This window comes from Elaeis guineensis, chromosome 10, assembly GCF_000442705.2.
Source record: "Elaeis guineensis isolate ETL-2024a chromosome 10, EG11, whole genome shotgun sequence".
NCBI lineage: Eukaryota > Viridiplantae > Streptophyta > Magnoliopsida > Arecales > Arecaceae > Elaeis > Elaeis guineensis.
The window spans coordinates 63,234,899-63,257,826 of record NC_026002.2 but is presented as its reverse complement, the minus strand read 5'-3'; positions in this window follow the sequence as shown (position 1 = coordinate 63,257,826).

The following is a 22,928-nucleotide window of genomic DNA, read 5'->3' as shown; positions in this document are numbered from 1 at the left end:
ATCAAAATCAATTCCTTCTTCTTGATTATATCCCTTAGCAACCAGTCTTGCTTTATTTCTAATTACATTTCCATGCTCATCTAATTTGTTTCTAAAGACCTATTTTGTGCCAATTATTGAATAATCTTTAGATCTTGTTACTAAGGTCCAAACATTATTTCTTTCAAATTGATTAAGTTCTTCTTGCATAGCATTAATCCAGTTATGATCATTTTCAGCTTCTTCAAAAGTTTTAGGTTCAAGTTGAGATACAAATGCACAATGATTAAGTACATCTCTAAGTGAAGAACGGGTTTTTACCCCATGCATAGGATCACCAATTATTAACTCCTTAGGGTGGTTGTGAACATACCTCCATTCTTTGGGTAAGTCATTTGTACCTTGGGGTTGTTCTTGAATTTCTTCACCTTTTTCATTTTGTTCGTCTTCTTGATCCTTGTCTTCTGGAGTTGCTGAATCTTTCAGAGAGATCTCCTTCATACCTTCTATTAGTGGATCTGCATCATCAACACCCTCATTCTTCCTTGAAGGAAGATCGTTAGATTCATCAAAAATAACATGTATGGACTCCTCAACTACTAAAGTTCTTTTGTTGAAAACTCTAAATGCTTTACTAGTGGAGGAGTAACCTAAAAAGATTGCTTCATCTGATTTTGCATCAAATTTACCAAGTTTTTCTTTTCCATTATTTAATACAAAACATCGGCAACCAAAAATATGAAAATATACAATATTTGGTTTTCTTCCTTTCCAAAGTTCATAGGAGGTTTTCTTTAAAAATTGTCTAATTAAAGCATGATTTAAAATGTAACATGCTGTGTTAATAGCTTCTGCCCAAAAATATCTTGGAAGGTTGCTTTCACAAAGCATGGTACGGGCCATTTCTTCTAAGGTTCTATTTTTCCTTTCAACTACCCCATTCTGTTGGGGTGTCCTAGGAGCAGAGAAGTTATGGCCAATTCCATTTTCATCACAAAAATTTTCAAAGTCATGATTTTCAAATTCTGTTCCATGATCACTTCTAATATTTTGAATTGAAAACCCTTTTTCATTAGTGACTTTTCGATGAAATTTAGTGAAAATTTGAAAAGTTTCATTTTTGTGAGCTAAAAAGAAAACCCAAGTAAAACGAGAGTAATCATCTATTATTACAAATCCATATCGTTTTCCTCCTAGACTAGTGGTTCTAGTTGGTCCAAATAAATCCATATGTAAGAGCTCTAAAGGTCTAGAAGTTGAAACAGTGTTTTTGGATTTAAATGATACTCTAGTTTGTTTACCTAATTGGCATGCATCACAGATTCTATCCTTTTCAAAATTCAGTTTTGGCAAACTGAGAACTAAATCTTTTTTAATTAATTTTGAGAGAGAATGCATGCTAATGTGTGCAAGTCTACGATGCCACAGCCAACTAGTCTCATTTATTTTAGCATTTAAGGAAACTAGGCATTGCATGTCTAATTTAGTTAAATCATTCAAGTCTACCATATAAACATTGCCATGCCTATGTCCTATAAATTTAATACCATCGTTAATAGGACTCGTCACAATACAAACAGATGATTCAAAACTTACTTTATACCCTTTATCACAGAATTGACTAATGCTAAGTAAGTTATGCTTTAAACCTTTAACTAATAAAACATTCTCAATGTATTTGGAGGGAGTGATACCAATGTTACCTATCCCGATGATCTTTCCTTTGCCATTATCTCCAAAGGTGACCATCCCTCTATCCTTAGCATCAAGCGTGATGAATTGTGATTCATCACCAGTCATGTGTCTCGAGCATCCGCTGTCAAGATACCATTTCCTGTTTCCTTCTTGGGATGCTAGACACACCTGCAAGCAAAGGTCAAGTTTCTGTCTTAGGTACCCAAGCTTTCTTGGGTCCTTTCAGGTTAGTCAGAATGGTTTCTTTTGGAACCCATATTTTCTTTGTGTTTGCATATTTGTTAATAAGACATGTGTATGATTTATGTCCTATTCTTCCACATTTAAAACAAGTAATATTTGTAGACTTGTTACTTGAATAATTTACATAAATATCCTTCAGAAATTTTTGTTTCTTCAGGGGTTTATAACCAAGTCCAGCCTTATCATATATAGCTTTCTGATTTTCAAGGATCATATTTAGTTTGTTTGAACTTAAGGTGAACTTATCTACTATAGATTTCAGCTTGTTCATTTCATCCTTTAAGTTTTGATTTTCTTGAATCAAGGTGAATTTTTCAATTGAAAGATTTTCAGCTTGTTTCACTAAGGACTGATTTTCCAATTTCAGCTCTTTGTTTTTCTTCCCTAATTTCTTTAATTCCTCAATTGAATCATAGAGAGCTTCATGCAATTCTTCAAAAGTAAATTCACTAGTGGATTCAGAAGTTACCTCATTTTCGTGTGCCATCAGGCACAGGTTGGCTTGTTCTGTTGAGGTTTTCTCGTCGGAGCTTGAGTCATCACTCGCACTCCAGGTCGCCATCATTGCCTTCTTTTTGAACTTCTTTGGACCTTTCTTCAATTGTGGACATTCGGATCTGAAATGTCCTGGCTTCTTGCACTCGTAGCATATAGGGGGTTGATCTTTCTCCTTTTCTTTGCTTTGATCCCCTTTTGTGAATTTCTTTCTCATCCCCTGTTTCCTTTTTCTTAGAAACTTCTTAAATTTTCGGGTGATGAGAGCCATCTCTTCATCCTGATCTTCATCTTCAGAGTCATCCGTTTCATAATCAGACGAAGTTGTGGATTTGAGGGCAATGGTTCTTTTCTTTTTGACTTCATCCTCTTGATGTTGCTTCATGCTAAGTTCATGAGTCATCAAGGATCCAAGAAGCTCTTCTAGAGGTAGAGTGTTCAAGTCCTTTGCTTCTTGGATGGCAGTCACCTTTGCTTCCCAAGTTCTTGACAGTGACCTGAGAATCTTCCTTACAAGTTCACTGTTAGTATAAGATTTGCCAAGACTCTTTATACCATTGATTATATCAGTAAAACGAGTAAACATAGCAGTTATGGACTCATCATGCTCTATTTTGAACAATTCATATTTATGTACAAGCATGTTTATTTTAAACTCTTTTACTTGATTTGTTCCCTCATGGGTTACTTCTAACTTATCCCATATTTCTTTAGCAGATGCACAAGTAGAAATGCGATTGAATTCACTAGCATCTAGTGCACAATAAAGAACATTCATGGCTTTGGCATTTAATTGTGTCAATTTCTTGTCAACCTCATCCCATTCTTTCTCGGGTTTGGTTGATTCCTCACCATCTATAATCTTGGTGGGTGTGTGAGGACCATTCACTATGATACTCCACATATCATAGTCGAGTGCTTGTATGAAAATCTTCATCCGAGCTTTCCAATAGGTGTAATTAGACCCATTGAAAAGTGGAGGTCGGTTTGTTGATTGCCCCTCGGCTAGAGAAATACCGACATGGGTTGCCATAGATCTTTGGCTCTTTGATTGTTAGATCAAAGAAGGGCTAGAGCACCGGCTCTGATACCACTTGTTGCCCAGCTATGCAACCCAAGAGGGGGGGGGTGAATTGGGTTTCTAAAAAATTTTAAGCCCAACAGATTACTTATGAAGAACAAAACAAAGACTTTAAATCAATATTAATTACCTAAAGCAGTATTGCAAGGATATAATAAAGAAATAAGATAAAGCGATAAAGCACACCACAAACACAAGGATTTATAGTGGTTCGGTGCTAACCTTGCACCTACATCCACTCCCCAAGATCCTACTTGGGAATTTCAATCCACTATCCTTTGTATTCAACCCGAATACAAAACGTCGGAAACTCCGACACTAGCTATCCCAAGCTAGATCACTTATTTTCTGGGTACAAGTAAACCCAAAATACTTCGATTTCAGGTTCGGATCAACCTTTTCTTGTTTTGAAAATCCTCCAAAAACAAGAACAAAAACTCACAAAGAGTTAGAAAATTTTGAGCACAGATTAATACAATAACAGCTCCTTAAATGAGCGAATATAACAATAAAAGCTTTACTCAAATGAAGAACCCCTTTTTCGGATTTTCTCAAAGTGGATGAACGCTTGAATGCTTGAGAAGAGGTTGATTGTTGATTGAAGATCTCTTGAAATCTTTGAACGATCTCTAGATCAAGGTTGAAACACTAGGCGTGAAAGATTCTCTCCTTGAAAGCTCTTGCTTTTCTCTTTCACACTCTCTCTGGTATATTGTGGATCCTCTCTCTTTTTCTTTTTGGATTTTTCGTTGATCTCAGGCTTTTTCTTGCAAATTTTGGATCCTCTCTTCTATTCTTCTCTTTTGATTTGCCGATTGATCTTCTTCTTTTTTTTTCTCTCCAATTTGATCTGCTATTTAAACTGCAATTTCTTTCACCATTTCAAGCATTTTGTAGCATTAGAAGCAAGAGAAAATAATTTAGGTAGATAAAGAGCCATTAGAGCAATTTTAGGAAGTATAAAAGGTAATTAAAATGGGCAAAAAAATAGCCGTTGCTGATATTTTTCATCGCAGGGGTCGACTCATGAGTCGACTCATGCATCAGGAGTCGACTCATGAGTCGACTTCTGTTGCACAGACCAGAAGGTCTGATTTCTGGATTTTTCGGCTCAAATCAGCAGAGGTCGACTCATGAGTCGACTCATGCCTTGTGGGTCGACTCATGAGTCGACTCACAGATCGTGCCAAGCCAAAAATCCAGCGTGCCATGAAAATTTTTTTGCGTGCCAATCAGCTCACAGTGCCATGAGTTGACTCATGAGTCGACTCATGCACTTCAAACCTTCAGAACTTCAAAAATATAAGTCCAAATACAATGAAATTTTTACCAATAGTTTATAAATCATTTGTTCTATCAAATGATACTATCAAATCAGAATTTTAGTAAAATTACAATTTTGCCCTTGAAGAGCATAAGGACTTTTTCATTTTAAAATTATTTGTATCCCTTCAATCTACTTTGTAATCATCAAAATCAATCTAGGAGCAACAGGTTCAATTAGGTTGATTTAAATAATGAAACCACCTTGACCAATTCTCCCTGCGCCACCTCACTTCCACTGCGCCCATTTGAATTCACGAGAAGGAAGTTCTCATGAATTTTTTCTTACACAAAGCCCTCCTCACGCCCTACTTTAATGCATCATATGAGTGGATAAGGATGATTGATTGGCCATTCAAATTCAAAATAAAGTTTGAATTTGAATGAGCAACCAATCTTAGCGCCTTGACCTTATCCTCTTTTAACACCCCATTTATTACACGAGAAAATGTTTCTCATGAAATCACTCATGCACAAATTAAGCCACGCCCTCCTCTTCTCACGCCCTTAGTGGATAGGGATAAATTGGTTTCCATTTGAATTCAAAATTTGATTTGAATTCAAATGTGCAATTACTCATCTTTATCCTCTCACGTGGATAAGACGTTTGACGTTGTTTTAAAAGGAGGAGAAGAGTGGAGCGTGTGCAAGAAAAAATTTTGGAGAGAAAATCTGGGCGTGAGGAATCCTTGTGTGCAAGGTGAAGGTCAATATCCTTCCGAGAGAAAAAGAAAGAAAAAGTGTGCGCAGGATTTCAGTGAGTTCTTTATGGTTTTAGCCTGGAGTTCGGAAAGTGAAAAGGTGAGCTACGAGTGTCGTGAGCCCACCAAATTTTAGGAAGATCTTCAAGATCCTCTCAAGCACATTTGTTGATAATCTAGAGCATCCAAAAAATCGACTGACATCAATCGAAAGAGTTCGATCAGCATCGACCGTCAAAAAGACTCTACAACGAGCTAGCACTCGTGAGGAGTCGATCAGATCGAGAGCTTCATGTGGACGATCCATAGAGGTCAGACACACTGTGTGACTGCATCACGATGATCAGACTCTCTCGATGATGATCAGATTACGGTGATCTACTACCCGCACAAAGGTATTGTGTTCTGAACACATTACAGTAAAGTATTTACTATTCAAATTTGAATTTCAAATTTAAATGCATGCATGCTATATATCATATTAAGATCTTAGTGTAGGGTAAACTTTTATTAATTAATTAGATTAATTAATAATTTTTGCTGTAAAATAATAATTTTGAAAAAGTTTTAAAATTACCATTTTACCCCTGCACTGATTTTCCCCACAAATGGTATCAGAGCGGGTTCTTAGATATGATATATATATTTACATGTGTAGATTAAGTTATAATCTAAAAGTTTATAATTTGAAATTTGAAATTAAAAATTTAAAATTTGAATTTTGAAAGTTGTTCGAAATTCAAAATTCAAAAATTTGAAATTCAAAATTTGAAATTTGAATTTTCAAATTTGAAATTCAAAATTCAAAATTCAAAAATTTGAAATTCAAAATTTGAAATTTGAAATTTGGTTGAAATTTCAAATTTGAAATTCAAAATTTGAAATTCAAAATTTGAAATTCAAAATTTGAAATTCAAAATTTTGAAATTTGAAATTTGAAATTTGTTTGAAATTTGAAATTCAAAATTTAAAATTTAAAATTTAAAATTTGAAATTTAAATTTTGAAATAGGCATATTTAGATATACTTGATCCAAGTAGCAAGTAATCGAATTGGGTTGGTTGCCATGGCCGTCCGGTCATAGGAGAAAAGTAGGGATTAAAGGCCCTCTCCTCCCATTCGATGGGATCTCCTATGGCAATAGGGGTACCGCTGTAATTATATCCCATGCAGATGAAGCAGCGAAAGAAATTAATTATAAATGTTCAATTGTGAAATTTATCATGAATGTGTTAGATTAGATCTAAATGAATATTCATGATTTTTTTTTGATAAAGTTATTTTCTGTTATGTAATTAGCAATAGGATTGCTATTTATGAAATGTGCTGATCTATTTGTGAAATGAGTCAATATATTTGGTGAACAAAAAATAAAATCTTTCAAATTTAAAAATTATTTTCAAAATGCCAAACCCTGACCCATCAGCCCAAATACTTAATTAAAAGAATTAAGTGTTGTCTAGTAGGTCTAGAATTGTGAATTAAGATCTAAGACAATTGCATAAACTTGTGGGTCAATGGGTTAGATAGATTAGGTCCATAATTGGGTTAGACCTAAGGTTAGCTTAAAGAAATGGACTAAATTAGAGTAATTGGTCAAATCTAATCAAAAATTGAATTAGATTAGGTCAAGGATACTCTAGACTCAACTCCAATAGTTGTAGTTGAATGGGTCCATGTCTTTAACTAGACCAAGATGGACTTAATTCATGGCTACACGGTGGAACCCTATTTACTAAGTTGATCAAATTAAAACTAATGAACCGGTTGGTGTCTAAGGTAAGTTTGGCAGTTTGACCAGTGGTTTTTAAGCGGGAGCTACTCACAGTGATTCAATCTCTGACGAGTTAATGGCTTATCCCTACCACTGATCTCACTTACCTGGCCAACCTAATGAATTAGGTTTTGATTAGATCACTTGGTGATTAGGGCTCACCCATGTCATTAGGTAAATCAGTGTGACTGATTTAGGTTCTCCTAATGCCAGCTTTAAGTAAATCTTTTTTAATCTGACTTGGTGAAGTCAGTGGGAGGATTGAAATTGGCTGGATATTTTTTTCTCTTCGATTCTTTAATAAAATCCTCAAAAATTATTAGGTCCCTAAAAATGATTAAGTTATATTGATAACTAAATCATAGCCTCCCATTAAGTGAGTGATAATGAGTCCATTAGTTTAATAATCATTGGAGGCCCAAAGGCCTGGTGCTTATTGACTAATGGAATTATCATTCATAATATGATAATTTGGTTTGAGTCTTTCTGATGGTGGTCAGGTTGGCTGGCCAAAGTTGGGCCTGATCATTTATTGGTCCAATTCATCAAATCAAATCATATTAATGGTTGGACCTAACCAGATCTTTTCAGTGGAGGCCAAAGCCTACTGATTAGGTTTAGGGGCAAAATCAATTATTAGAAGTTGTTTAGAGAAACAACTGGTTATGAACCTACCCATAGATGCACATGGGTTGACCAACCAAAGTTGGACTCGTGTGTAGTCTGTGTGGATTCTAGTACCCACTAAGGAATTAAAGTAATTCCTCGAATTGGAGGTTGAGGCTACCAATTTGTAAAAATATTGGGAGAAACTTTAGACTAAAATCCAAGTCTTTAGTATTAATAATTTATGTACTAATATAGGTCTAGTTTTCCTTTATGCAGCTATGGCCACTACCCTTTCGCTCCGATCATTATTAGATAATGACAAGCTCATGGGACCTAATTTCGATAGCTGGTATCAAAAATTAAAAATCATCCTTGAGCATGAGCGGATCCTTTATGTAGTAACGGATCTGAAACCTGAGGAGCCAGCCCCGAATGCCAGAAGGATGGTTCGAGACACTTATCAGAAGTGGCTCAACGATCGCACCACCATTCAGTGCATTATGCTGGCGACAATGAATGATGAGTTCAGCCACAGATTCGAGAACGCCCAACCACATGAGATGCTTCAAATGTTGAACGACTCCTTTGGCACGCCTGATGACGTTGAAAGGCATAAAACTAGTTGTGCCATTTTCAATGCTCAGATGAGGGATGGAGCCTCAGTCACTGATCATGTACTGTACATGATCGAAATGATTGAGCACCTAAGTAAACTGGGCTTTTCCCTGCATGAGCAGCTCGGTAAGGATGCGATCCTTAATTCTCTGCCCAAGTCCTACCTTCCCTTCCTTACTCATTTTCGAATGACAAAGCCTGCAGTGAACTACCACGGCTTGTTGGGGTTGCTGCAGAACTTTAAGAAGGACCACCAGCTCCATAAGGAGTCGGTAAATATTGTGGGAGGGTCTTCTTCTGATCGTCGACCCTTTAAGAAAGGGAAGAAGAACAAGAAGAAGAAGAATAAGAAGGTGCAGCGCATGCTAGGATGTCTACACAGGGTCAGATCAAGAAGCACAAGCCCAACCAGAGCCAGGCGGAGTGCTTCTTTTGCAAGAAGCAGGGGCACTGGAAGAGGAACTGTCCTCTATACATTGCCTCACTAGACCCGAACGGGCCGAAGAAGAAGCAAGGTACTTATATGATAACACCTTGCAACTTTTTCATTTGTGATACTACTACCTGGGTATTGGATACCAGAAGCCCTTATCATATTTGCAATTCGATGCAGGGTCTGCAGGTCAGTAGGAGATTTGATGAAGGTGAGAGATTCCTGAACGTTGGAGATGGAAGCAAAGTTTCAGTTCTAGCATTAGGAATCATGAACCTTGTAATAAATTCTTGAAATATAATTCTGAGTGAATGTCACTATTGTCCAAGCTTTTTATTAAATATTATTTCTGTAGGCCTTTTGGCCATGAACGGTTATCAATTTTTAATAAAAAAAAATATTTGCAATATCATTTTGAATGGTGTTACAATGTTTGTTGGACAACTTAATAATGGAATTTACTTTCTATCACAACCTGTTAATGTGGTTCAAACCTCCAGTAAACGCCCTAGAATAGATAATGTGTCAGATGTCTACCTTTGGCACTGTAGGCTAGGTCATATCAATAAGAACAGGATAAACAGGTTGGCTCAAGAAGAAATTCTTGAAGTAGGTGATTATGAATCACTTCCAACCTGTGAATCCTGTCTTCTTGATAAAATGACCAAGTCACCTTTTACTGAAAAAGGTGAGCGAGCCAGTGAACTCTTGGCTCTGGTACATTCTGATGTATGTGGACCCATGAGCTCAAGTGTAAGAGGTGGATATTTTTACTTCATAACCTTCACAGACGACCTATCGAGGTATGGGTATGTCTATTTAATGAAGTATAAGTTGAAGTCGTTTGAAATGTTCAAACTATTCTGAAATGAGGTAGAAAAACAAATTGAAAAGTGTATTAAAACACTTCGATCTGATCGAGGAGGTGAATACCTTTCCAATAATTTTTTGATATATCTTGGGGAGAATGGGATTCTCTCTCAGTGGACACCTCCTGGAACACCACAGCATAATGGTGTGTCTGAAAGGAGGAATCGAACCTTGTTGGACATGGTTCGATCCATGATGGGGTTTGCTGGTCTGTCGATCTCCCTTTGGGGATATGCGCTCGAATCGGCTTGTTACCTTCTAAATAGGGTTCTGAGTAAGTCTGTAACCAAAATGCCATATGAGATATGGATAGGATGTAAGCCAGTACTCTCGTACCTTAGGGTTTGGGGGTGTCCAACTTATGTTAAACATTTAATTATGGACAAGCTTGGACCTAGGTCTGACAAGTGTAATTTTATAGGGTACCCAAAAGAGACCAAAGGGTATTACTTCTACCTAGCTGATGAGCAAAAAGTGTTTGTCAGCCTTAAGGCAATCTTTTTGGAAAGGAAGTTCCTTGGTGAAGGAACTGTTGCCTCTAAGGTCGAACTTGACGAAATTCGATAGATGGAAAATCCGACGCAAGTTGCTGAACCGAATTTGATTAGATCAGATCCAGAGCCCATTGATCAAGCATCCTTAAGGCGATCTGGTAGAGTACCACGTGAATCGGACAGATACTATGGTTTCTTGGTTCGGGACAACGATCCTATCGAACTTGATAAAAATGATGAGGATCCAATCACCTACATGGATGCAATGCAGAGATCCAACTCTGAGAAATGGCTAGAGGCCATGAAATCCAAAATGGAGTCCATGAAGGTCAACGATGTGTCGACATTGGTTGACCCACCCGAGGGAGTAAAACCCATAGGGTGTAAGTGGGTCTTCAAGAGGAAGAGGGGCGCAGACGGAAAGGTGGAAACCTATAAAGCCCGTCTGGTTGCCAAGGGATATCGTCAACATTATGGTATAGACTATGACGAGATATTTTCTCCTGTGACAATGCTCAAATCTATTCGGATTATGCTTGCAATAGCTGCCCATCTGGACTATGAAATCTGGCAGATGGATGTGAAAACAGCTTTCCTAAATGGAGAGCTGGATGAAGAGGTGTATATGATACAACCTGAAGAATTTACATCCACTGATGAGTCTAAGGTATGCAGACTACAGAGGTCTATTTATGGACTTAAGCAGGAATCTCGGAGTTGGAACATACATTTTGATAGGACGATCAAGACGTATGGCTTCGTTAAAAATGGAGAAGAGCCCTGCATTTATAAGTGGGCTAATGGTCCAGTATTGGTATTTCTTGTATTGTCTGTGGATGATATTCTCTTAATCGAGAATGATGTCCCTGCATTACAGGGAATAAAGATTTGACTTTCGTCACAGTTCTCCATGAAAGATTTGGGAGAAGCTTCCTACATCCTAGGGATGAGGATCTATAGGGATAGATCTAAAAGGTTGCTTGGTTTATCCCAGTCTACGTACCTAGATACTATGCTGAAGAGATTCAGCATGGAGAATTTCAAGAAAGGCTATCTACCGATAGACCATGGAATTTCTCTCTCGAAGAAGGAATGTCCGACAACACCTCAAGAGAGAGAGTATATGGGTAGGATTCTATATGCTTCGATAGTGGGATCTATCATGTATGCCATGACATGTATACGATCAGATGTGGCATACTCACTAAGGGTAGTGAGTAGATACCAATCTGATCCAGGAGAGAATCACTGGAAGGTTGTTAAAACCATCCTAAAGTATTTAAGAAATACTAAGGACCAGTGGCTTGTTTATGGTGAATCGGACTTGAGACTTATAGGGTTTACAGACTCTAGTTTCCAGTCTGATGGTGGGGCTATCTGCTGGAAGTGTTCCAAGCAACACACTGTGGCTGATTCAATTTGTGAGGTGGAGTATGTCGCTATATCAGATGCTGCCAAAGAAGCGGTGTGGCTGAGGAAGTTCATCACCGAGCTCGAAGTAGCACCCTTCCTTGTTGGTCCAGTTCTGCTCTACTGTGACAGCTCTGGAGCCATTGCTCAAGCGAAGGAACCGAAGGCACACCAGCGGACGAAACATATTCTGTGCCGCTACCATCTCATCCGGGAAATTATGGATCGAGGTGACATCGACCTTCAGAAGATCGATGGGAAGGACAACCTGGCCGACCCATTCACTAAAGCCATTGCAGTGAAGGAGTTCGACGACTACAAGTTGAAGATGGGTATTAGATACTGCACCGATTGGCTTTAGGCCAAGTGGGAGATTGTTGGAAATAGTGTCCCAAAACCAATCATCATTCTGTTGATGGTTGTGCTCATTTTTATATATATACATGAATTATGAATTAATAAAAATTATTTTGATATTTTTCATCACAAAATGTTTCATCTTCTAATGAACTCCTATGTTGTGGTGAAGTCCTTAGGACTATTTAGACTCGACAAAGGAGGATTTATCGTTTAGTCCTTAAATTTGTTCGTGACCAAATGATACGTTGCTACCAAGGACGACAATATTTATCAAGCATAGGTCGTTGTGTGCCATATAGGTTGGTTGTCCTCTTAACCAATGAGTGTGGAGACACTGGTATGGCATACAGGTGAGATGTAAGGGTACATCTACACTGAACGTGACCGACTCTGGAGCTATTTTTACTGTCAAGATTTGCTCCGATGGAATACAGGTATAAATATCCCTCCGATCTGAGACCGCCACGGTGACTTGCAAGCAACTCACTGCACTTAGGCACTGGACTACCTGAATTTCTAATTCAGTGATGGAAGACTGCTGGGTGTAGTCAAGTACTTGACTTGTCGGCACGTGTGTCAAGATGGGATTGACCAATCTAGTTTAGGAGCTATGCACAGTCATGTTTCAATTTAGCAAAATCTTGGCCAGAGTAGTCTTTGTGAGGAGTCACAGGACTGTTTGAGTTGAGCACGATTCGGATGATCTAATCAGGATTGACAGTTTAACCATGAGTCATCCTAAACATAGAGGTCAAAAAGATGAATTATACAGTAACCATATTCATGTAGGTTCTGAGTGTTACGATTGTGACCATTCGACCTATCCGATCGTCGGGTACCATTGCTAGATGGTCACTTCGATTAGTACAGGAATTGGTTCCTGTGCTACCGCTTAGGTTCGAACCTGCAGTCACACACATTAGAGGTTCCTATCTGATCTGATAGCTGGTGAAGAGTCCTTCATGTTTGGGATTCTGTGATCGAGAATCAAGATTCTCTGATCATGAATTCTACACATTTTGGGTACCGGGATCAAGAGTCCTACTGGTTTAGGACTCTTCGATCAGGGTTACATATCGAAGAATTCTGATGTCCGATTACCCATCGGATTTGAACTCAATATTTATGAGAGGTTTAATTAGTGATTTGATCACTAATTAACTCAATTTGATTGAGTAATTAATTTTGGATAGTCCAATTGAACTGGATTCAGTTGGGTTTGACCCGATTAGGTTAAGAGTTGACCTAATCGTTGAGATGGTTTGGTCCCTGATATGATCAGGGGTTGGACTTAATCAATTCCTGATTTGATTAAGATTTTATTGAGCTTAATTAAGCCTAATTAAGTTGGGTTTAAATTAGTCTAACTGGGTCTAACTTATTTGGTTCAATTAGGTTGGTTTAAATAATGAAACCACCTTGACCCATTCTCCCTGCTCCACCTCACTTCCACTGCGCCCATTTGAATTCACGAGAAGGAAGTTCTCATGAATTTTTCATCATGCAAAGCCCTCCTCATGCCCTACTTTAATGCACCATATCAGTGGATAAGGATGATTGGTTGGCCATTCAAATTCAAAACAAAATTTGAATTTGAATGAGCAACCAATCTTAGCGCTTTAACCTTATCCTCTTTTAACGCCCCATTTATTACACAAGAAAATATTTCTCAAGAAATCACTCACGCACAAATTAAGCCATGCCCTCCTCTTCTCACGCCCTTAGTGGATAGGGATAAATTGATTTCCATTTGAATTCAAAATTTGATTTGAATTCAAATGTGCAATTACTCATCTTTATCCTCTCACGTGGATAAGATGTTTGACGTTGTTTTAAAAGGAGGAGAAGAGAGGGGCGTGTGCAAGAAAAAATTTTGAAAAGAAAATCTAGGTGTGAAGAATCCTTGTGTGCAAGGTGAAGGTCAATATCCTTCCGAGAGAAAAAGAAAGAAAAGAAAGAAAAAGTGTGCGCAAGGTTTCAGTGAGTTCTTCAGGGTTTCAACCTGGAGTTCAGGAAGTGAGAAGGTGAGCTACGAGTGTCCTGAGCCCACCAAATTTTAGAAAGATCTTCAACATCCTCTCAAGCATGTCTGCTGATGATCTGGAGTATCCAAAGAATTGGCAGACATCGATCGAAGGAGTTCGATCAGCATCGACCGTCGAAAGGGCTCTACAACGAGCTAGCACTCATGAGGAGTCGATCAGACCGAAATCTTCATGTGGATGATCCACAGAGGTCAGACACACTGTGTGGCTGCATCACGATGATCAAACTCTCCCGACAGTGATCAGATTATGGCGATCTACTACCCGCACAAAGGTATTGTGTTCTGAACACATTACAGTAAAGTATTTACTGTTCAAATTTGAATTTCAAATTTAAATGCATGCATGCTATATATCATATTTAGATCCTAGTGTAGGATAAATTTTTATTAATTAATTAGATTAATTAATAATTTTTACTGTAAAATAGTGATTTTGAAAAAGTTTTAAAATTATTATTTTACCTCTGCATTGATTTTCCCCACACTTAGAAGGAGTGACCGATTCCTTGTGGACCACTCACAACCTCCATGCACACTTTGCCATACCCAGAATATCGTACACACATCTCAAAGTGGTGTGCTAGAAAATAAACCAAAGTAAGGGTCCATGCACACAAGGTACTATGGTGATCTCAAGTCAAAGGATCACATGCACCACTCCCACTGAAGAACCATCTGTCGACATGCTGTAAGGCTCCATCAGATATTCTTTTATGGATCAGTTCAGTGAACTCATTCTCTAATTAGCACTTACATCCTTGTATTAGTGTCACCACACAGGTGATTGTGAGATCAACCATCCTTTCCATCGAGCATACATAGGATGTACTAGTCTTACCAGCATCATCGATCCCCGACTTGATGATCCGATGATTGGAAATATTTTAGATTGAGGCTATCAAGATTTTAGATCTCACTGATATAATCTTATCATGGCTCTAAAATCATTATCCTAATCTACGGGATTTATCATTATCATATAAAAATGATGCAGCAAATGATAAAATATAATACCTCATATAAATAAGATAACTAATGTCATGCAAATGAGCAGGAAGATAATAAAAAAATATCCCATCGCATTCTCATGTAATTGACTTGTAAGGCACTATTCTTTCAATCTCTCACTTGCACTAAAGCCAATCGCCCCTGTACCTGATGCCCATGCAATCAGCATGGTGATTACACTACTACTATGTATGGCTTAGTGAACTAGTCCATTATGTTGTTCTTAATATTAACTCATTTAAGAATCAAATCACAAATGAGGTGGAAGTGCCTAGGATGTGCGTAGGTACTCAGTGAGATATGGATAGGATGTAAGCCAGTACTCTCATACCTTAGGGTTTGGGGGTGTCCAACTTATGTTAAACGTTTAATTATGGACAAGCTTGGACCTAGGTCTGACAAGTGTAATTTTATAGGGTACCCAAAAGAGACCAAAGGGTATTACTTCTACCTAGCTGATGAGCAAAAAGTGTTTGTCAGCCTTAAGGCAATCTTTTTGGAAAGGAAGTTCCTTGGTGAAGGAACTGTTGCCTCTAAGGTCGAACTTGACGAAATTCGATACGTGGAAAATCCGACGCAAGTTGCTGAATCGAATTTGATTAGATCAGATCCGGAGCCCATTGATCAAGCACCCTTAAGGCGATCTGGTAGAGTACCACGTGAATTGGATAGATACTATGGTTTCTTGGTTCAGGACAATGATCCTATCGAACTTGATGAAAACGATGAGGATCCAATCACCTATATGGATGCAATGCAGAGATCCAACTCTGAGAAATGGCTAGAGGCCATGAAATCCAAAATGGAGTCCATGAAGGTCAACGATGTGTGGACATTGGTTGACCCACCCGAGGGAGTAAAACCCATAGGGTGTAAGTGGGTCTTCAAGAGGAAGAGGGGCGCAGACGGAAAGGTGGAAACCTATAAAGCCCGTCTGGTTGTCAAGGGATATCGTCAATGTTATGGTATAGACTATGACGAGATATTTTCTCCTGTAACAATGCTCAAATCTATTCGGATTATGCTTGCAATAGCTGCCCATCTGGACTATGAAATCTGGCAGATGGATGTGAAAACAGCTTTCCTAAATGGAGAGCTGGATGAAGAGGTGTATATGATACAACCTGAAGAATTTACATCCACTGATGAGTCTAAGGTATGCAGACTACAGAGGTCCATTTATGGACTTAAGTAGGAATCTCGGAGTTGGAACATACATTTTGATAGGACGATCAAGACGTATGGCTTCGTTAAGAATGGAGAAGAGCCCTGCATTTATAAGTGGGCTAATGGTCCAGTATTGGTATTTCTTGTATTGTCTGTGGATGATATTCTCTTAATCGAGAATGATGTCCCTGCATTACAGGGAATAAAGATTTGGCTTTCGTCATAGTTCTCTATGAAAGATTTGGGAGAAGCTTCCTACATCCTAGGGATGAGGATCTATAGAGATAGATCTAAAAGGTTGCTTGGTTTATCCCAGTCTACGTACCTAGATACTATGCTGAAGAGGTTCAGCATGGAGAATTCCAAGAAAGGCTATCTACCGATAGACCATGGAATTTCTCTCTCGAAGAGGAATGTCCGACAACACCTCAAGAGAAAGAGCATATGGATAGGATTCTATATGCTTCGACAGTGGGATCTATCATGTACGCCATGACATGTATACGATCAGATGTGGCATACTCACTAAGGGTAGAGAGTAGATACCAATTTGATCCAGGAGAGAATCACTGGAAGGTTGTTAAAACTATCCTAAAGTATTTAAGAAATACTAAGGACCAGTGATTTGTTTATGGAGAATCGGACTTGAGACTTATAGGGTTTACAGACTCTAGTTTCCAGTCTGATGGTGGGGCTATCTGCTGGAAGTGTTCTAAGCAACACACTGTGGCTGATTCAGTTTGCGAGGTGGAGTATGTCGCTACATCAGATGCTGCCAAAGAAGCGGTGTGGCTGAGGAAGTTCATCACCGAGCTCGAAGTAGCACCCTTCCTTGTTGGTCCAGTTCTGCTCTACTGTGACAGCTCTGGAGCCATTGCTCAGGCGAAGGAACCGAAGGCACACCAGCGGACGAAACATATTCTGTGCCGCTACCATCTCATCCAGGAAATTATGGATCGAGGTGACATCGACCTTCAGAAGATCGATGGAAAGGAGAACCTGGCCGACCCATTCACTAAAGCCATTGCAGTGAAGGAGTTCGACGACTACAAGTTGAAGATGGGTATTAGATACTGCACCGATTGGCTTTAGGCCAAGTGGGAGATTGTTGGGAATAGTGTCCCAAAGCCAATCATCATTCTGTTGATGGTTGTGCTCATTTTTGTATATATACATGAATTATGAATTAATAAAAATTATTTTGGTATTTTTCATCACAAAATGTTTCATCTTCTAATGAACTCCTATGTTGTGGTGAAGTCCTTAGGACTATTTAGACTCGACAAAGGAGGATTTGTCGTTTAGCCTTAAATTTGTTCGTGACCAAATGATACGTTGTTACCAAGGACGACAACATTTATCAAGCATAGGTCGTTGTATGCCATATACGTTGGTTGTCCTCTTAACCAATGAGTGTGGAGACACTGGTATGGCATACAGGTGAGATGTAAGGGTACATCTACACTGAACGTGACCGACTCTGGAGCTATTTTTACTGTCAAGATTTGCTCCGATGGAATACAGGTATAAATATCCCTCCGATCTGAGACCGCCACGGTGACTTGCAAGCAACTCACTGCACTTAGGCACTGGACTACCTGAATTTCTAATTCAGTGATGGAAGACTGCTGGGTGTAGTCAAGTACTTGACTTATCGATGCGTGTGTCAAGATGGGATTGACCAATCTAGTTTAGGAGCTATGCACAGTCATGTTTCAATTTAGCAAAATCTTGGCCAGAGTAGTCTTTGTGAGGAGTCACAGGACTGTTTGAGTTGAGCACGATTCGGATGATCTAATCAGGATTGACAGTTTAACCATGAGTCATCCTAAACATAGAGGTCAAAAAGATGAATTATACAGTAACCATATTCATGTAGGTTCTGAGTGTTACGATTGTGACCATTCAACCTATCCGATCGTCGGGTACCATTGCTAGATGGTTACTTCGATTAGTACAGGAATTGGTTCCTGTGCTACCGCTTAGGTTCGAACCTGCAGTCACACACATTAGAGGTTCCTATCTGATCTGATAGCTGGTGAAGAGTCCTTCATGTTTGGGATTCTGTGATCGAGAATCAAGATTCTCTGATCATGAATTCCACACATTTTGGGTACCGGGATCAAGAGTCCTACTGGTTTAGGACTCTTCGATCAGGGTTACATATCGAAGAATTCTGATGTCCGATTACCCATCGGATTTGGACTCAATATTTATGAGAGGTTTAATTAGTGATTTGATCACTAATTAACTCAATTTGATTGAGTAATTAATTTTGGATAGTCCAATTGAACTGGATTCAGTTGGGTTTGACCCGATTAGGTTAAGAGTTGACCTAATCGTCGAGATGGTTTGGTCCCTGATATGATCAGGGGTTGGGCTTAATCAATTCCTGATTTGATTAAGATTTTATTGAGCTTAATTAAGCCTAATTAAGTTGGGTTTAAATTAGTCTAACTGGGCCTAACTTATTTGGTTCAATTAGGTTGGTTTAAATAATGAAACCACCTTGACCCATTCTCCCTGCTCCACCTCACTTCCACTGCGCCCATTTGAATTCACGAGAAGGAAGTTCTCATGAATTTTTCCTCATGCAAAGCCCTCCTCATGCCCTACTTTAATGCACCATATGAGTGGATAAGGATGATTGGTTGGCCATTCAAATTCAAAACAAAATTTGAATTTGAATGAGCAACCAATCTTAGCGCTTTAACCTTATCCTCTTTTAACGCCCCATTTATTACACAAGAAAATATTTCTCAAGAAATCACTCATGCACAAATTAAGCCATGCCCTCCTCTTCTCACGCCCTTAGTGGATAGGGATAAATTGATTTCCATTTGAATTCAAAATTTGATTTAAATTCAAATGTGCAATTACTCATCTTTATCCTCTCACGTGGATAAGATGTTTGACGTTGTTTTAAAAGGAGGAGAAGAGAGGGGCGTGTGCAAGAAAAAATTTTGAAAAGAAAATCTAGGCGTGAAGAATCCTTGTGTGCAAGGTGAAGGTCAATATCCTTCTGAGAGAAAAAGAAAGAAAAGAAAGAAAAAGTGTGCGCAAGGTTTCAGTGAGTTCTTCAGGGTTTCAACCTGGAGTTCAGGAAGTGAGAAGGTGAGCTACGAGTGTCCTGAGCCCACCAAATTTTAGGAAGATCTTCAACATCCTCTCAAGCACGTCTGCTGATGATCTGGAGTATCCAAAGAATTGGCAGACATCGATCGAAGGAGTTCGATCAGCATCGACCGTCGAAAGGACTCTACAACGAGCTAGCACTCATGAGGAGTCGATCAGACCGAAAGCTTCATGTGGATGATCCACAGAGGTCAGACACACTGTGTGGCTGCATCACGATGATCAGACTCTCCCGACAGTGATCAGATTATGGCGATCTACTACCCGCACAAAGGTATTGTGTTCTGAACACATTACAGTAAAGTATTTACTGTTCAAATTTGAATTTCAAATTTAAATGCATGCATGCTATATATCATATTTAGATCCTAGTGTAGGATAAATTTTTATTAATTAATTAGATTAATTAATAATTTTTACTGTAAAATAGTGATTTTAAAAAAGTTTTAAAATTACCATTTTACCTCTACATTGATTTTCCCCACACTTAGAAGGAGTGACCGATTCCTTGTGGACCACTCACAACCTCCATGCACACTTTGCCATACCCAGAATATCATACACACATCTCAAAGTGGTGTGCTAGAAAATAAACCAAAGTAAGGGTCCATGCACACAAGGTACTATGGTGATCTCAAGTCAAAGGATCACATGCACCACTCCCACTGAAGAACCATCTGTCGACATGATGTAAGGCTCCATCAGATATTCTTTTATGGATCAGTTCAGTGAACTCATTCTCTAATTAGCACTTACATCCTTGTATTAGTGTCACCACACAGGTGATTGTGAGATCAACCATCCTTTCCATCGAGCATACATAGGATGTACTAGTCTTACCAGCATCATCGATCCCCGACTTGATGATCCGATGATTGGAAATATTTTAGATTGAGGCTATCAAGATTTTAGATCTCACTGATATAATCTTATCATGGCTCTAAAATCATTATCCTAATCTACAGGATTTATCATTATCATATAAAAATGATGCAGCAAATGATAAAATATAATACCTCATATAAATAAGATAACTAATGTCATGCAAATGAGCAGGAAGATAATAAAAAAATATCCCATCGCATTCTCATGCAATTGACTTGTAAGGCACTATTCTTTCAATCTCCCACTTGCACTAAAGCCAATCGCCCCTGTACCTGATGCCCATGCAATCAGCATGGTGATTACACTACTACTATGTATGGCTTAGTGAACTAGTCCATTATGTTGTTCTTAATATTAACTCATTTAAGAATCAAATCACAAATGAGGTGGAAGTGCCTAGGATGTGCGTAGGTACTCAGTGAGATTACATCCAACTTAATAATGAATCCTTCATCTGCTACTTTTCTTAGCAATCTTTACTAACAACAATTAACTGAGTCAAACACAGTTTGCTGTTTGGAACTCTTTCAATTCACTATTCCTCTAGTACTTCTCAAGTACTTTAAAAAAATATTTCATAATTTTTAATATATCCTATCATGGATCAGTCCGAAATCAATGATTATGCCCAATGCATAATTCATATCAGGCTTGGTACATAGAATATATGGGTAAGTATGAAGGAAAAATTGCCTTTTTCCTTGTAGGATCTTCCAGATCTAATGAGATTTGGGATGGAATATTTTTAAAAAAAATTATCTTACTTTATTTCAGATCTAAGATCTATTAGATCTGATTTTTATTATCTAATATTTAATCTAAAATTAAATCTAAAACTTGAGGATTAGAGGAATACCTCTAGGGTAACTAGATTATCCTATAGATGATCGCAGCAACGCCCGAGGTTTTAAAATAGCTACGCAGTCATCTGGCCTTTACCGGTATCCATTCAAGTAGAATCTACATCATCTTCTCCTCATAAATCTTTGCTCCAAAAATTAGATCTAGATCTGATCTGCAAGTTCTTCAAAAGATCTTCTGAAGCTGGAGCAGCAGCTTCTCGATAAATCTCTGCAGCCTTCTAATCAGGGAGCCACCACACCTTGGACAAGCACCAGATGGACGCCCAACCTCTTGGACATGAAGAGGGGAGGTAGAGGAGTAGAGGGGGCATAGATATTTTTGCTGGGTATTGAGTAGAGTCTCTAAACCCTAAGCACGGACAGGGTTTAAATAGACCCTGCTGCGCCATGCAATGCCACATCATTCGATCAATCAAAAAACTTTAATTAATTTTGAAAAAAATTTGATTGATGGAGTGATATCATTTGATCATATCAGATAAGAACCCCATCAAACCCTCCTACTGTTGATGCCAACACTGGATAAGCACAGTGAGATTGGCACTCCACAGTCCAAGTTGATCAAAGGATCAGAGTCCTCATCTCATGGGACTCTATCCTTATCCACTTAGGGTGCATACCCAATCTGAATATGGCACCCACTTTAAGGCCCAATTTAGTAGGTGGACACTCCATAAAAAATCTCCAATGACCTCTTGCCAAGTGGCCTTCAGTCCAAGGTCCATGGGTCAACGTTTGACCAATGTCCTAAAATGAAAATGGTAGGTGACAGGAATTAGCAGGTGTTGTCTTAAATTCATCTCATAAATTAAGACAAATCCTTTCTGAGCTGGACTGGCTCCAGTTAGACTAAGAAAAACTTTTTCAAGATTCTTTGGATGAGTCAAATCATATTTGGCTCAGTCGAGATAGAAAAGATTACACGAGGAGAAAGTTAGGCTCAATCGTGTGCTAGCATAATTTTCTTGAGCTTAATTGGATCTAATCCAAATCAATCAAATTGGACTAGCTCAATTGATGACATCCAGACCCTAACTCTTATTTGTATGACCCAGTTAGATTCATTTCCATATGGTAATGAGACATGTCGTGATCTTATCATCGACATCATTGAAACTCCTTTCGATGGACCAGAACTCTTCTGATTCAGACAATTAGAATGATCGATCATCAAGATCATTTTAATTGCTCTCAAAATTCACCAGTGACATCTAGCAGTATATGGTGGCAACCCATCAAAAATAAAGATAAACCTCTCGGTGTAGCTACCTGTGTGATTGAGTTCCTCTATCATGAGTTCTGACTGAATTAGGGTTAAGGTGAACTCGTCAAACCCAATATCAGTCATATGAATCAATCGATCGATCTAAGTCTGATGTGAAATCTTAACAAAAAACTCTTTTTCATTATTTCACTCTATCATGGCCATGGGCTTAAGGACTCAATCTTTCGATCATCATAGGACTACTCCTCTCATCTACCGAGGTTGATAGATCCCATCTTGGTGCAATCTGACTCCTATAATAAATATGCTACAGCCAACATACACCTTAGGGTTCTGAATGGCTAGGAGACCGAGTTATGGTGTAGTCAAATTATAACACACTCAAGGTGAACTATCGATATACCTCAGGTCAAAGAACTAGACACACAGCTGCAGCATCGAGCTAGTCATCGATGAGAAGGTAGACTTCCTTATGACTGCTCGAGGTGGTCACGCTCAGTACTCTCATTCTCAATG